The sequence below is a fragment of the Penaeus monodon genome, chromosome 36, assembly GCF_015228065.2.
Source record: "Penaeus monodon isolate SGIC_2016 chromosome 36, NSTDA_Pmon_1, whole genome shotgun sequence".
NCBI lineage: Eukaryota > Metazoa > Arthropoda > Malacostraca > Decapoda > Penaeidae > Penaeus > Penaeus monodon.
In genome coordinates, this window is record NC_051421.1 from 16,531,091 (window position 1) to 16,548,315 (window position 17,225).

At 40.9% G+C, this 17,225-nt stretch overlaps 1 long non-coding RNA gene across 1 annotated transcript; it reads right to left on the reverse strand.

The window, feature by feature from the left end:
* Positions 1-9,727: 9,727 nt before the first annotated feature.
* LOC119595809 lies at positions 9,728-10,147 on the reverse strand. The gene is made up of 2 exons (XR_005230718.1): positions 9,994-10,147; positions 9,728-9,854 (listed from the first exon to the last, which is right to left on the reverse strand). It is a non-coding gene; the product is annotated as an uncharacterized LOC119595809 (long non-coding RNA).
* Between the last annotated feature and the right edge of the window lie 7,078 nt (positions 10,148-17,225).

Here is a 17,225-nt window from a genome sequence, read left to right on the forward strand (position 1 = left end):
ATACTTATCTAATATATAATTATTATTATATATATATATATATATATATATATATATATCTATATATCTATATTATGTATAATATATTATTGATAGTTATACATATATATATATATATAATATATATATATATATATATAATATTTATGATATATATATATATATATATATATATATATATATATATATATATATATATATTCATATATAATGTATATATAGATATATATAAGTATATAATATATATTATATTAATATATATATATATATTTATATGTATCTGTATATGTATATGTATATATGTATATATGTGTGTATGTGTGTATGTGTGTATGTGTGTATGTGTGTGTGTGTATGTGTGTGTGTGTGTGTGTGTTGTGTGTGTGTGTGTGTGTGTGTGTGTGTGTGTGTGTGTGTGTGTGTGTGTGTGTGTGTGTGTGTGTGTGTGTGTGTGTGTGTGTGTGTGTGAGTATGTTTTATATATATGTTATATATATATATATATATATATATATATATATATATGTGTTGTATATATACACATATATAAACAAAAGGACTAAGTCTCTTCAAATTTTATATTATGAAACATGATATATTATGGAATATGAACTTTGTCCCAAAATGGCAAAAGTATATCCATGATTTTCTATGACATTATTACTGAATGCTATCAATTCCATTTCATGGAATTGATAGAAACACAGATAAAATACATTTTATGAATTTATACACATGGTACCAAGAGCCAGTGCACAATTACAACTGAAGCTTTAAGGCCTATCCACAATGGCGGGCATGATCGGTGGGCACACTGACGGGCAACTGTAAAGGTGACATCACAGACAAGAAAACAATGGGGAAACTACTTGTTTACTGAGTAGTTTGTCCGACTGTGACTTTATCTCTATTTGTGCCCACAAGTGCTCCCACTGATGATGCCCAGCTGTGTGAGCAGACCTTTAGGTAGATAAAAGGAGCAACCAGCAATTATTACCAGGGCAACAAAGCAAAGCCAAGCTCAGGAAACTGATGGAAGCAGCCCCCTTCTCATTCCTTCAAAGGATCTACTTGCATATTTATATCCCTCATGCTTACATATCAATATAAAAATTCCTTAATAAGCACAACTGAAAGGGCCAAAGACAAAGAGAAACAAAATAATAAGTAATTACAATGCAAGAACAATTTTTAAAAATGCTTAAATGTTTGATACTATCAATGAAATTAGCGATAAGTCATAGTTATATATGTAATTTAACTTTGCAGTATGGTTCGTAACACAAAAATAAATAAAATAAAGATGTTGCAAATAGAAGAAACTTGACAATCTGAAGGAAACTTCATCATTACAGTCCCTGAGCTCCTGAGCATTTTCCCTACCTACCCTCCCCTTTAAGCAGTCCTGGTCTTGGCCTATACCAGTGTGTTAAGTCCAAGAACATTTGCAGACAATTGTAGGTTATATATAAAAGAAAATAATAATTTTAAAAAATACATATCCTTTCTAAGTTTCAGATGTACTATGGCAATAAGACATGTTGGAAAAATACTGGACATGGAGAGGGACTACCTAAGATTTATGGAAGTTTCAAATGAAAAACTCTTGCAATTTACTTAATTTATTTTATGTTTAAATTGTGTTTAGAGCAAAATCAGTTAATAACGTGAAAATTGTAATAAAGTTAACAAAATTTACACATACATATTGCAGCAGATATACTAAGATAAGAACTCAATATACCTTTCTTTATTGACAAAGTAGGGTAGTCAAGTTTCTATTTAAATGAAATAAAGTTCTGACCTGGCTTGTTCAGTATATTTCCTATTGCTTTTGTTCTTGCTTTCAGCCAATTATCTCTGTATATAGGATGTAATATTGACAGGTAAAAGAAAAAATTTCATGCCAATTTACGTTCACATTAAAATATTCCTTAAAGAACCAAGTAATTATAAGCCTTGAATCCTAAACAATCATTTGCAGTCTTTAGCAACAAGGCAAAATTGATAAAATTAGTAAGATTTAATATATCTTGTTTATCAGTTGTTTCAGCTAATCACAAATATCTTTTGGAAGATCAGGTAAACATTGAAAGTGTTGTAATGTATTCACACAATTACAGCCTAAGAGGTAGCCACTACCAGCAATGCACCTGAGGAATGTTGATGAATGTCCAAATGAGGCAGCCAATACCTGTACAAAATAGTAAACCCAATGCCTAACAATTTTGCTTCACTATGGGTCAAGTATGGGGCCGCGGTGGCTGAATGGTTAGAGCGTCGGACTCAAGACTGTCACGACGGCAATCTGAGTTCGAGGGTTCGAGTCACCGGCCTGCGCGTTGTTTCCCTTGGGCAAGGAACTTCACCTCAATTGCCTGCCTAGCCACTGGGTGGCCAAGCCAGCTCAAGTCAGTGCCGGGTAAATAGAGATGGTGACTCAAAAAAAAAAAAAAAAAAAAAAAAAAAAAAAAAAAAAAAAAAAAAAAAACCGGGCGGAAGGCAATGGCAAACCACCGCTCTAAATTGCTAAGAAAAAATCATGGAAGCCCATGATCGTCAAGGCCGCGGTGGCCGAATGGTTAGAGCGTCGGACTCAAGACTGAATTCGAGGGTTCAAGTCACCGACCGCCACATTGTTCCCTTGGGCAAAGAACTTCACCTTGATTGCCTACCTAGCCAATGGGTGGCCAAGCCAGCCCAAGTCAAGTGCTGGTCCCAAGCCCGGATAAATAGAGAGAATGATTACCTAAAAAAGGTATCACCGGCACTCTCCGTGGAAAGGAACTGGGGACTTTACCACGTACTCACTTCCAAGAGCATCACAACATGAAAACTACAATTAAGTATCATGCTGTGACCACGGCGGCTCAGATATGAACCTACCGTTAAAAGAAGAAGATAGGTCAAGTAATTTCAGGGGTTTGCCCACTGAGCATGGCCAATAATGGGTAGTCTTGTTGAAGTAGACTTGGCAATACCAGTTACAAAAGTTGTTCAAATCTTGAGGCCTGTCTACAAAAGTGGTTAACCAGCAGGTACAAAGGCAGACAAACTACTAGATAAATATAGTTTCCCCTTTTTCTCACCTGTGACATCACCTTTACAGGTGCCTGTCATTTAACAACGATCACACCCACCCACCTGAACAGACCTGCAAGGCCATCCACACAGTCAGACAGTGCCTCAAAGACTTTGTCCATTTACCAGGTTCTCTTCTGTGCTGGTGAGTGAAAGGACTACGTATCCATATCCAGCAGCAAATATTTAAACTATCAGGTAGACTGCGTATCAGGTGATTTCATTCTGCCAGAGACTCAGTTTCATAATTTTTGCCCAAACAACGGACATTTGAGCAAGTGCCATCAGGCAATACTCATTCATGTGGATGGGGCCTTGAGCTGAACTTTGGGCCACTTTAGTTTTCACTTTATCTTTGAAACAGACACCATGAGGGTTATGATGAAGCCATTACCAGAATATGGGTGCTATTTGCTTTTTTGTTGACTCATGAATGGCAAAGGTGAATAATCACTGCAGTGTCACTTTATCAATGTAAAGGTTGGTGACAATTGGTAGCAGGTAAGCAAGGTAATAACCTTGCGTACCTGCTACCAGTTGTCACCAACCTTTACTTTGATAAACCAACCTTTACTTTGATACTTAACAGTAAGGACAAAATGCGTTATATGTCAAAGGTTGTAGAGCGCTGTAAGATAGTATGGTAGTGAAAAGGGTTGAGAGGGGTGAGCGAATGGAGATTGGCAGGGACTTGTAAAAGGGGAAGTGGGTAAGGGTTTAGGATGACTAGATCAAATGGAAAGTATCTGTGTCTGGTTAATGGTTAACCCTTTGCCGACAGGTGGCATGTACGCACATGCCATGGCATGGCGGGAGTATCTGCCGGGGCATGTATGTACAAGCCATGGTTTATGTATGGACATGCCATGAGTTATTTTTTGTTACAATCACGGCAAAATATTATTTTTCTGCCATTGAAAGTGTGATGAAGCGTTTTTAACACTTTCTCATTTTTACTATGAAAAAAAAAAAAAAAAAAAAAAAACATGATTTCAACTCCATGATGCCGCACACTGCTTATTTTATTCAGACTATAGACTGAATAATGATCAACTATGGAGTCTATATAACAACAAAAATACCCTTCAGTCTCGATTTATCAGGAAGTATGGCAAGTGGAGACTAGAAAATAATGAAAACTGAAAATACAACATATCTTCATAGTATTACGAAGAAACGGCATGGGATGCTGGTATTTGGCAAGAGTGGTTGCGCACGCTTGGGCAACGATATAAGCCCCCGGCAATGAGGCCCGGGCCCATCAGAGCCGAAATTTACTTAGGAGGAAGTGTACGGTGGCGGCCAACTCCTTCCTCCTGCAGCTTCACAGAGAGGAAACGAGATATTTCCCCTCGGCCAGCTGGTACTCTGATGCCACAGGCTATGAACCACTGGCACTCTCTGAAATAAACAACAGAGGTACCGAAGTCATTCTGCACAGAATGCGCCTAGGTTACCACTGTGCATGGCAGATTACACAAACCATGGAACGTGAAGAGAGGTGTTGCATGCATTGCGGCGAGCCGAACGCCACACTGGTACACTACTTGGAGAATTGCGTGCACACGCAATTCCTAAGACAAACCCCACAGAACACAGCCGTCGTGCTGGTAAAGAGATTATGCGAGATGCTTACACCACGGCTACAGGAGCGCCTGCTGGCAATCCCACCGACACGGTAAACACCGAGTGTCAGACCAACAAATGAGACAGCCATAAAAAGCTGACACAGGCCGGGCCATAAGTTAAAGGCCCGGGCGAAGCCAGAACTTCGCAAATCTCAAGCAAGCAAGCAAGGCCCGGGCCACTATGAATACTACCCATCAGGAAAGGGTTATGGTTAAAAAAGCAAAACAAATGTGCTAGATATCTAAGGTCATGTAGCACTATAGGAAGTTACAGTAAAGGGGTAGTGAAGCATAGCTGAGTTAGTAGTCAGTTGCTATGTCAACTACCTAGATTAATATTGAGAAGTTAAAGGTGGATAAAGGAGTTGATGAATGAATGGGTTAAGGTAGGGTTAGGTAAGGGGATTAGATTAAATGAAGGATATGTATGCATCTGAGGAAGGAGAACAGGTTGTCAAAGGAAAGTGTGAGATTCTGTAAGGATGTCTAATAGGTTGGGAGGTCAGTGAAGGAAGGATAGGTGGGGAAAAGCAGAAGTACAGGCTGCATCAAAGCGTCAACAGGACAACAGAATATATGGAACTGAAAGGGGGGTATTACATAGGGAACATATGGGTGGATCAGAATGCGACATTAGATTGGAGTGTGTTAGTTGGATGTGGCCAATACGTAAGCAGGCAAGAGCCATCTCTCAGTGTTTGTTCCAACTGACCAGGAGATTGATAGTTTTACAGTATGTAATTTATTAGTGTGGAGACTTAGACCAGAAAGACTGCCACTGGTTATACAAGGTCTTATAGTAGGGGTAATAATCCGTGGCTGGAATGAGTGAGGAACATGGTTAGTGTAATGTGGACACAGCAACATAGCTAGAGTGTCTGCTTGTTCATTTCCAGGGATTCCAACATGGCTGGGCACCCCGCAAAATCTGACAGCTTTATGGCGTGTGGATAGGTAGAACAACCAGTTCTGAATCTTACAGACAAGGGGGTTGGTCGAGTGTACTTTATGCGAGTTAATGAGTTACTGGACTCGGTAAAAATAGTGAAAGAGGAAGAAGGGAGTGAGGATGTTTTAAGGCAAAAAGAAGTGCAGACAGTTCTGAAGTAAGGACACTGGATTCAGGAGGGAGGGGGTATTTGAAAGTGCGAGTTGGAAAGGTTACTGTGAAACTAGCTCCTCAGGTGGATTTAGAGCCATCCATGTAAACATGATTACTGGAGGAATGAATGGAGGCATGGTCAAGCAAATGGGTGAGAAGGACAGCGGGGCGGATATCTGATTTTGGTGGGTAAGAGAAAACAGAGGAGCAAATATGGGGGTAAGGTATAAGCCATGGAGGGACAGAATGGACAGAAAATGGAAGAGGTCGGAGGTGGGGAAAAGGGGAATGGGAGAGGAGGGTATGGAGAAAGGAGTAGGTTAACATGGAGAAGAAGCAAAGGTAGGAAGAAGGAATTGTGGGATAATTAGTTTAGTGAGGGAAAGTTGGTGGAATCGAGCATAGTATTGGAGAGAGAGAAGGGTACGGTGCCGAGAGAGATGGTATGCCTGATTCAGTGTACAGGCTTTCAACTGGAGAGGAGCAGAAGGCACCTAGGGGTAAGCGAAGACCGCAGTGGTGGATTGTATCATAATGAGCAAGGAGGGAGGTTGAGGCAAACGAGTAGATATGGCATCCATAATTGAGAGTGGAGAGGGTCAAGGTAACATGAAGATGGAGTAGTTTTGCGATCTGAGCCCCCTGATATATGGGACAGAGTTTGTAAGATTCGGAGGCGGCGGCGAGCTTTTTCTTTAATGTAAAAGATATGGTCTCGCCAGGACAATTTGGAGTCAAAAATAACGTCAAGGAATTTGCCAGAGGAATGGCACTGGAGTGGAGTGCCAAATAAGAAGAATGGAGGTTACGGACCTACACGTATACGAGAGAAAATTGAGCTCTTAGTGGTAAAACTGAGACAATGTCATTAATAGCAAGAAGGAAAAAAGTGGTGTTTCTATGTATGCCCAGGGAGGACCATTTTTGGAGAATATGGTACCACCATGTATATCATGTGAAAGAGTTCACTTATCTTGGAGCTGTTTTAACTAATACATATGATGATTCACCGGAGATAAAAAGAAAATTGCCATTGCCAAAAACGCCACAGTTGCTCTCAATAACATCTGGAAAGACCATAGCATTACCTTACGGATAAAGCTGAGGTTATTGAACTCATTAGTTTTCCCAATTGCATCATATGGTTCTGAATGTTGGGTGCTGAAGTAGATAGACAAGAAAAAGATCAATAGTTTTGAAATGTGGTGTTACAGACGAGTACTGCGTATTAGCTGGACAGAGAAGAAGACGAGTGATGAAGTGCTGAGAAAAATAAATTGTAAAGACCGGCTGTTGGACATTTTGAACAGGAGGAAATTAAAGTTTATTGGTCATGTGATGAGAAGTAAAAGTATGGAGAAAGACTTGCTGACAGGGATGGTGATAGGAAACAGAGGAAGAGGCAAACCGAAGACGAGACTGAGCGACAACATCAAAGATATTTGCGGGCTGTCGATGGTACAAGTGGAGAGAAAAGCGTAAGATCGAGTTTTGTGGCGAAGGATGGTGGAGAGGTCCACGGCTGCTCAAACATAAGCATACCATTATTGATGATGATGTAATATCAGCAAGGGGATCAAGCTGCACTTCATGCCCGGCAGAAACTAAACTGGGAGGGAGAGAGATTCTGAGATTCAAGATCCCACATTAAGCAGAAGTTAACCATTCATTGTAACAGTTTGCACAAGCAGCTAGTTAGAGTGATGGGGTGGTAATCTTGAGGGAGGGTACCCGATTTATTGGGTTTCAAGAAAGGGAGGATAAGAGCTTCTCGCCAATGAGAAGGAAAACTTCCTGATGTCCCTATGTGGTTGAAAATAGTTTAAGAAGGATATGGAGGAAGATGGAAGGTGTCGGAGCATATTGTAGCGAATACAGTCAGGCCTTCGTGAGTGTTGCAGCGCAACTGTAAGACAGCATCGAGTTCAGATGAAGAAAAAGTAGCATTATAGGACTCCGCAGAAGATAGGGTGATGATGGGGGTGCAATCCATGATGGTATCAATAGAAGAGAAGTGTGGAGAAAGGTGAGAACCACTATTGACCTGGCTGAAATAGTCACCTTGTTCATTAGTGACTTGGAGAGGATTACAGATGAGAGTATCTCGAATATGGAGGTCGGGGGTTGGATGGGGGTGTTTGCTTGATAATTTATGGATCTGACACCAAACAGTTGAGATAGATGTAGGTGTAACTGAGGAAACAATTTCGCTAGTTATTTGTTTTACTTTTCCAGATGTAGGTGTAACTGAGGAAACAATTTCGCTAGTTATTTGTTTTACTTTTCCAGATTGTACAACGAAAATAGGCAGATGTTCTTTTAAAAGGATAAGGATTGATCGTTTGTAGCGGTAACTGTTCCAGAGTGCACACTTCTAGCTAAAGTGCAATCAGAATTTCACCATGGAACACCTTTAGATTAAGGTCTTGAGGTTCGAGGAATGGCTGTATATGCAATTCTTAGGTTTGTAGTTGTGAAATAATGTATCCTATCTGAAATGGATGAGAAGGGGGGTAGGAATAGTAGAGCGTGAAGTGAAAGTACACCAGTCAGCTCTATCAGAGCACCAGCATGGGGAGTTAGGAAGTGGTACATATGAAGTAGGAGAAAGAACTGGAAAGCGGTCACTATAGGAAAAGTGGTCTAGAAGTGACCAATGGAAATTAAATATAAAGGGGAGCAAAGAGATCAATGCATGAAAAAAATTGCTGCATATGTCAGTGTGTGGGGCAATCTGAATTAAGAATAATAAGGTCAGTTGTGGAGAGGAAGCGCTCTAGGGATCGTCCACAGGAGTTGGTGATAGAATCACCAACTATGAGGAAAGATCACTGAAGTTGGGAAATTAGATTTTCAAAGGCAATAAAGTCAGTGGGGTGGGAAGGGAAGAAGTATACTGATAACTGATCCAACGGCAAAGAAAGATGTGAATAACTGTGCATAGGAAAGTGGTTTGGAAGGGAGGTATGACAATGTGTTTTCTGATCAATAGGTATAGACAAGAGACAAAGGGAGTGTGAAGTCAAAATGGTAATTGTGGATTGGTATAGGAGGATGTGTAAGCAAAGTCTCTTGGAGACAAATAAGGCATGGGTTACAAAAAGAAAGGATATGACAAAGGTAAGGTCTATGAGAACGGAAACCACTAATGTTCAAATGTAGGTGAGCTATACTTCAGTTGATCTCCAAGTGATAACGGTTACAGTGCGTGTTGGAGAATTTGAAGGAAAAGGAGCTGAGGGGTGAGATAAGAAATGAGAGGGGGAAGGGCATAGTTGTGACAAGGAATTCACGTGTGTACCCAAGAGGGAGTGGAAGGGATAGAGATGGGAGGGTTAATGTAGGTGGAGCTGGAGCTAGGGGGGATGGGTTGTGTTGAGAGGGAGGAGGAGGAAGAGGTGTAGGGAGAATATGGATAGGAGGATGATGGATATTGGCATGTTCAAATACAGCGACAAGGTGGGGTTTGGAGGCAATCCCCAAGTATAGCATTATGATAAGAGTATTGTTGCACAATTGATAAAAACGTCCATGTACAGTTTATCGAGGCAAGGGCTGAGGGCCAAGGGTGATCATCTACATTGGGCCTGTCTCCTCCTCCTCCTAAGCACCATGACAATGAGCAAGGACTGGGGGGTGGGTACAAAATCTACTACCTTAACTGGTGACCTCTTGATATGTATTCTTCCAGTGTAAATATAAAGGATAAATTTGAGTAGTTAACACGCAAAAGGTATGAAATACTCCCACAGTATTTAGTATAGTATCCTTGGCCTTGTTCCATGGCTTCAATATTTCTGAATTTCAATAAGATTAACCCAAAATTAAATTAGCCAATCACATAATACATAATGCATTGATCCACCCTAGAATTTATTTATATCAACTTCGGTCCAGTGGATAAGAAAAGAAAATATTGTAGCCAGTGTTTTATTAGCTTTAGCCTTAACACTTTTCTCCACTAGAAATTATGAAAGGACAATCAAGCAGCAGCTTACAGCTTGAGCTTAGTCCTCCTCCAGTGGCGGCGCTTGGCATTATATCTGAGAAATACAGAAATGAATGATGAGCAAACATGAAAATTTAAAATTTATTTCTTACGTTTACTTTCAAATTTCAATTACAATATTCTGGAAGTAAAATTAAATGTAGTTCATTTTAGCAAGACTTTGAATACATTACCTGATCTTGTTTCCAGTACGGTTCCTAATCCATGGGGGAATAGGCCTGTTCTGTTTCATTTTCTTTGCCAATTTGGTCTTAATGCGGAAAGTCTTGTGGGCAGCCTGGAATAAAGATTATAAATAATAAACAGTGGAACCAAGTTTAATACTTTTAGCACAACCAAATCTCACAAAGGCTACTGGGTGGATGGGTGGCAGTGGGGGTTGCCACTTGGGATTATTGTGTTTTCTGTCATTAGTATTTACATTTATTCCAAAAAATATATATCTATTTCCTTCTACAAAATGCCTAGAATGTAAGGCCTGTACTTAAAAGTCCAAAATAACTTGTGCTTAAATAAGTAAAAGTTTTGTGATGGACTTTACTTAGTAATGTTTGAAAATCTACGATTAGAGAAAAGCAAATCAGTTACAGAAAAACCAAACCCAATCTCTTCATTAGGACTTTAGATTTTCAACTGAATATAGCATGAAAGCCTTCATTATAATTATTAATACTAAATAGTCACACATACAATTCTTATTACATTTAACTCTTAGCCTCACTCACAGCACTAGTATAAGCTACATTTCACTATCCAAACCGTTTTCTTGTCGAAAGCCACAAAGGTTTAGGACTAAACTTTTGAAAATATTCAGCTGTCACATCACTGACAGACAAGGTCCGACTTTACACAATACTTTCTAAACTTGCTTTCAACTACAGAAGCTGGGGGGGGGGGGGGGGCACTATCAATGGGAAAAGATAACATTTTATGCTGAACCTGAGATACAGTTCCCAAATACTGTACAGGGATGTTAATACTTTTAATATGTAGAGACAAATTTCAAGAACACTAAAAGGATGTATATCTAGTCAGTTCCTCTGCCTTAAATCCATATCTACACTTATTTAACCCATTGGCAGTGCGTTGCACACAGATGGCTTGACAAGGAGTAAGCCAAGGAGTCAATAGGACCTAGCACATACCAAATTTCCCTATTTTATTTTACTTATGGTAATTTTTTCCCCCTAATGCTGTTAATGTTTATACTTCTCATTAATAGTGATAACATGTCTAATATAAGGTGGTCAAAATTCTTTTAATATCAATGAAGATGATTTTTGGTGGGATTCTTTTCAAGGACTCCACATACAGTCAAGAGATGAGATAGGCAGAATAAAGATTTCTTGAGAACTTATAGAGCCATACGTGTGTAAACAATCCATGAACTAGAACTACATTGGTCATGACATGCATTTATGCCATTTATGGCCTGGATGAATTTACTAGCAAAAATAATCAAATAAAATAAAAAATCAAAACATGAATTTCCAGAAAAATATTTGAGTTTTATCTACAATTTTGAATAACGGAAGTTTCATCTTTAGAATTCCATTAGTTCTCCAAAGGATGTGACCAGAAAGACGTAATTGATCTGCCCTAGCATCTCATCCACACATCCACTGATATGCCTATGCCACATGGAGAAGAGAAGCTGAACAAGACAGGCAAAAATTCCACAAATTAAATTTTTGTAATGCTACTCTTAACAGCTCTCAAGCCTTAACCTTCTTTGCATTTATTCAACTACAGAAGACTGGTTTTCATCAAACAGAAGCAGTAATACAGCTTACTGGATACTAAGTGCTAGAACAGTGTCAAGTGTGCATGGTGCATGGTACTACCTTCAGAAGTTGATAAAGTTTTGCAACACATAGTACTTTTTTGTACATTTACTAGAAAAAGTAATAGCACAATACAAATCAAAGAAAAACTACACTAATTGGGTAGTGATTAGGGGCTTTGCCACCAGGTTAGGAAGGTTTATAATTAAAATGACAAGTGCTTGTGGATTTGCCATAGTGCCCCAAAGGTTGCTGGCTTGAGTGAGTGAGTGTGGGGTGCAGTCACTTTGAAAAGAATTACCATAATCTATATGAGCCAAGCAGTAACCAAGGGCAATCACTATACACACATCAAACTTTAATCTTACATTTGCCACTTACATCATAGGTAAACAGTAAGTGATATAGATAGATAAGGCAATGAATTAAGACAATCCACATTTTCTAAAGTAAATGCTTTGACTAGCTTGTATCAAGAATCTATTACTTAACCAGTATGTAATTTTAACCTTGTAAACATAAAGTGGATACAACCCATCCTACACAACATCTAACAGGAGGAGGAACCAATAACCTTCCTAACCTGAGGGCTTTACCCCTGCATCCCCTGCAAATTGCTAAATTTCTGTAACTAGTATATAGTTAAACTGTATGGTGCAATAGTAGCATTCTCCTCTAGCAATCTTGCTGACCTGCAATCAAATCCCAGTTGCTGGTGGCCTTGCATATTGGATAATTTAGAGCTAATCATCTAATTCATGTAGCACTATGGTATGGTATTGTGGCAAGAAGGGTAGAGAGGAGTTAATCAGGATAAAATGCAATTGATGTCAAAAGTTGTAAACAGCTATAGGATAGAATGGTAGTGGGGGGGGAGGGGGGAGCAAATGGTTTACAATCATCATCAATAACGGTATGCTCATGTTTGAGCAGCCGTGGACCTCTCCACCATCCTTCGCCACTAAACTCGATCTTACGCTTTTCTTTCCACTTGTACCATCGACAGCCCGCAAATATCTTTGATATTGTCGCTCAGGGATTTGTAAATAGGGGAAGGGGTTAAGTGTATAGATCAAATGGAGAGCATGTGCCTAAGGAAGGGATAGGAACACTCCCTGTATTCACTTGGGCAATGCACACCTTGCGTTGCACAGCAAAATCAAGTGAAGTCAACTTGATGAAACATCAAGGATTTTGTAACAACCAATATGGCCACAAACTTAGATCATCAGTACATCTGTCTAACTACAATATATAATTCTTTTTACCTCTATCTTTGCTAGTCATTAGTATCTGTGCGAGTCATGTACATTGGTTTCAAACCCTTATTACAGTCTCAATCAGGGAAGTAACATCTAGAAGGGAGTATATAATATATAATAATATTATATACCAAACACCCCATATTATATATAATTTAATAATATAAATACAAAAATATTATTATATATATATATAAAAAAATTTTTATATTAATAATCTTATATATATAATAATATATATATATCTCTTATATTTATAAAGAGGAGAGAAGAGAGGAAATGTGATAGACGAAGATTGTACAATTCACATTTCCATACCACGCACAGACACATACATCACACACACGCCGCGCACGCGCACACCAACAAACACCACACAACACACACACACAGACACATACACACACCCCACACACAACAACCCACACACACACCCCACACACACACACCCACACACACACATACACACACACACGCATTATATATATATAATATATATATATTTTATATATATTATATTTTTTTTTTTTATATTATATATAGATAGATGATAGATGTAGATAGATAGATAGATAATACATATTAGATATACATTAAAACATACACACACCACACACACACCCCCACACACACACACACACACCATTATATATATATTTTATATTTTATATATATAATATAATATATATATACTATATATATAAATATATTATAATTTTTATATATATATATATATATATATATATATAGATAGATAGATAGATAGATAGATAGATAGATAGATAGATACAGATGGAGATACAGATAGATATACGCACATTTTTTCACCAATGTTATTCATCAATCATTCAGTCGCTGTAGGTCTTTGGCAATATCCCCCCCATGCCTGATTGGAAATTTTGAGTGAGCTATTTACATAATGTAAAAGAATGTCGAGAAAAGTTAATTCACACAAACTTCCTATTCTACTTTTCATATTTTTTTTTTACATTTTGATAATTCAATTCCGAATGGTTCACTTATCACATAGAAAAATATTATAAACATATCTAAAGCAAATCGTATTTGGAGAGAGAATAGACGAAAGGAGTTCAGATTCGAACATCTTATATCATCATCAGCATCAAGGGGATAACGCCGACGGGGGCGCATGGCCGCATCCACCCTTCGCTTCAGCCACGAGGATCCCTCGAGGCGAGTCTCCAGGCAGGCCCACGGCCCATTTCTAATTCCGGGCGACAGGTCTCATCGAGCTGCCCAAGCCATGATCTCCTGCGTCGTCCCACAGGTCTCCTCTACCCAGGGTTGTCTCGCAGAGAGAAAAAACCTGAGGGTTTTAGGGTCGTCCACAGGAGACGAGCTAGGTGGCCATAATAGCCTGATTTGGCGACCCCGGATTACGAAAGTAACGGGTTTCCCATGCCAGTCTCACGGTGTAACCGCCGGTTGGACACGTGGTCCTGCCAACTGTACCCCATGATCCGGTGAAAAGACTTGTTACAAATGGCATCAAGGCGAGACTCCAAGACACTGGATAGCGTCCAGGTTTTGCTTCCATAGAGCAAAACTGGCAGTATTAAGGCCTTGAAGACACGCAGCTTGGTCCTTCTGCATAGGTGCCGAAATCTCCAAACGCCCTTGTTGATCGAGTTCATGGCTCCTGTTGCCAGACCAATCCGTCTACTGACTTCTTGGTCTGACAGCCCAGAGATATGGACTACGCTACCAAGGTATGTAAAACTCTATGTAACTTCAACTTCCTCGCCGCAAGCATGAATTATCTGAACGGGTTCCCCTAACAGGCCCCCAAAGTCCTGAATCTTGGTCTTGGTCCAGGAGACCTCTAGGACTAGGGGCTTCGCCTCATTGTTAAATGCATCAAGAGCCGCCACCAGTGACTCCAAGCACTCAGATAGGATAGCAACATCGTTGGCAAAGTCAAGGTCTGAGACCTTGATATTGCCTAGTGTTGCTCCACACTGACTTTGGCTAGTAGCTCTGCCCATTATCCAGTCCATACAGTTGTTGAAAAGTGTTGGTGCAAGGACACAGCCTTGCCTCACCCCTGAATTAACAGAGTAATGTGGGCGAGAGCCTTGCCTGGTATGCTGAGCAGTGTAATGCCACGGTAGTTGCTACAATCCCAACGATCCCCTTTCCCCTTCCAGAGAGGAATGACCACGCCCCTCAGCAGGTCAGGTGGAATGGTACCAGACTGCCAGATGGCAATCAGGACTGTATGCAGGCCCCGAGCCATAGGTTCACCCCCAGCCTTTAGCAGTTCAGCAGGGATATCACATATGCCAGCAGCTTTCCCACTCTTCAGCTTGGAAATCGCCATCTTAACCTCTGTTAGGGTAGGAGGTTCCTCGCTGATGGGTGAGTCTGGCACAGGCACTGAGACATCGCTTGCATCCAAGTTAACTCTTGGAGGGTCTACCTGGTACAACTGCTCAAAGTACCCAGCCCAACGTTCACAAGCCCCAACATGATCTGAGATGATCCGTCCATCTGCTGATCGGACTGCAGTCATCTGTGAGGAGGGCTTGGAGTTCAGTTTTCTCAGGGCTTGGTAGGCAGGCAAAGGTCATTTACCAAGAAATGGCCTTCAACCTCCTCAGCAAGATTCCTGATGAACTGTTCCTTGTCCCTTCTCAGCAGTGTCCGAGCCCTACGCACCATGGAATGACACAAGACTTCATTCCCATGCAACTGAGCCTTGCGACACACTTCAGTGGCTTCTAATGTCTCCAGGGAGATGGAATTCTGCCTTGCCCTCGGGCATACGCAAATGTACTTCTGAGCTGCTTCGAGTGTTAAGTGCTTGAAGAGCTCCCACAGAGCAACTGTGCCCCGTCATTTTGTCGATTTTCTGTGAAACGTCGAGACGCCATGGTGAACCCACGGGCACACTCCTCCCTTAGTCTGTCCAGGTGAAACACCTTTGGGTGGCCATTGAAGGGATGGGGAGTTTTGAAGTGGACCCTCAGGGTAGCCATAACTAGTCTATGGTCGGTGCCACAGAAATCGGCACTCCAGTAAACCCTGCAGTTCTGGAGGATCCTCCATTGCGTGCTAACAAGAATGTGGTCGATCTCCTTTTGCCACTGTACCCGTATCGCTGTACCATGTCCAGCAATGCGGGTTGGAGCACTGGTACCAGGAGCCAGAGATCCTCATTCTCGGGGACCTAACAAAGTCACAGAGAAGGAGGCTATTCTCACTGCTGGGATCAGCTCCCAAGCCATGGGGACTGACAGAAATCTCATAGCCAGCTCGGTCACAGCCAGATAGTGCATTGAAGTCGCCCAGAACAATGCGAATATCTTGCCAGGGGCAATTGTCTGCCACAGATGCGAGTTTGGCATAGAAAGCCTCTTTCACATCAATTTTACAAACATCGGTAGGGGCGTATACAGCAATAAGAGACATGAAGGCAAAAGCATGCTTCAGTCTCAATGCCATAATACGCTCATCAACCGGTGTCACCTCAGCTACCGAGGGCTGAAGTCAGCTGGAGATGGCTATGGCTACACCCTTGAGGTGGTGACCATCAATGCGGCCCGACCAGTAATAGGTGTACCCACCCACACTGATCGTGCCGCTACCAGGTCTTCTCACCTCTGAGAGGGCAGCCACCTCAACTCCCAGTTGAGGTTCCCGCAATAGCAGAGTAACCACTCATCCTGCCGCCGGATGTTCCAGGCGCCTACCCGGAAAGCACGCCTGAGGTTAAGCCTCGGGTGGTCACTCCAGGTGCACAGGCTGTGGGACCGCCCATCCGCCTGTGGGGTTCCCGAGGGCTTTGCCCCACAAGCTTCATGGTGGGTGGGCGCCTGTCGTTCCAATCCTGCGCCCCGACATTTGCCCTCCCACAGCCTGCCTTACTTGCTGGGTGGGAGGGACAACACCCCTTCCCCCAGCACATCAATTTATCTTTGACGTTGCCGGTGGGTCTTTCTGGGGGGAGGAGGACTGGCAAGGCCCACCGCCCCTGAGCCGCCCCATTACCCCAGGGTGGCTAGAGGGGCAGGAGTTGGTACGGAGCCAGAGCGTGTCCACATCTTGTATGAATTCGCAAATACCGAGCTTAGGCTACTTCCCATTGCCATACCATTAGTCGCTTATAAAATTTGTTGTCAGAAATCAAGACGTTATCCATGAGGTATAAATGAACAGGTTCAACAAACCAGTTAACCGGAATAGGAATCTCATAAAGATATGAAGAATTTTTTTTTTCAAGAAAAAAAAGGAATCTATATCAAAACTAACAAATCATATATATAATATATATATATATATATATATATATATATATATATATATATATATATATATATATTTAAATACACAGACACA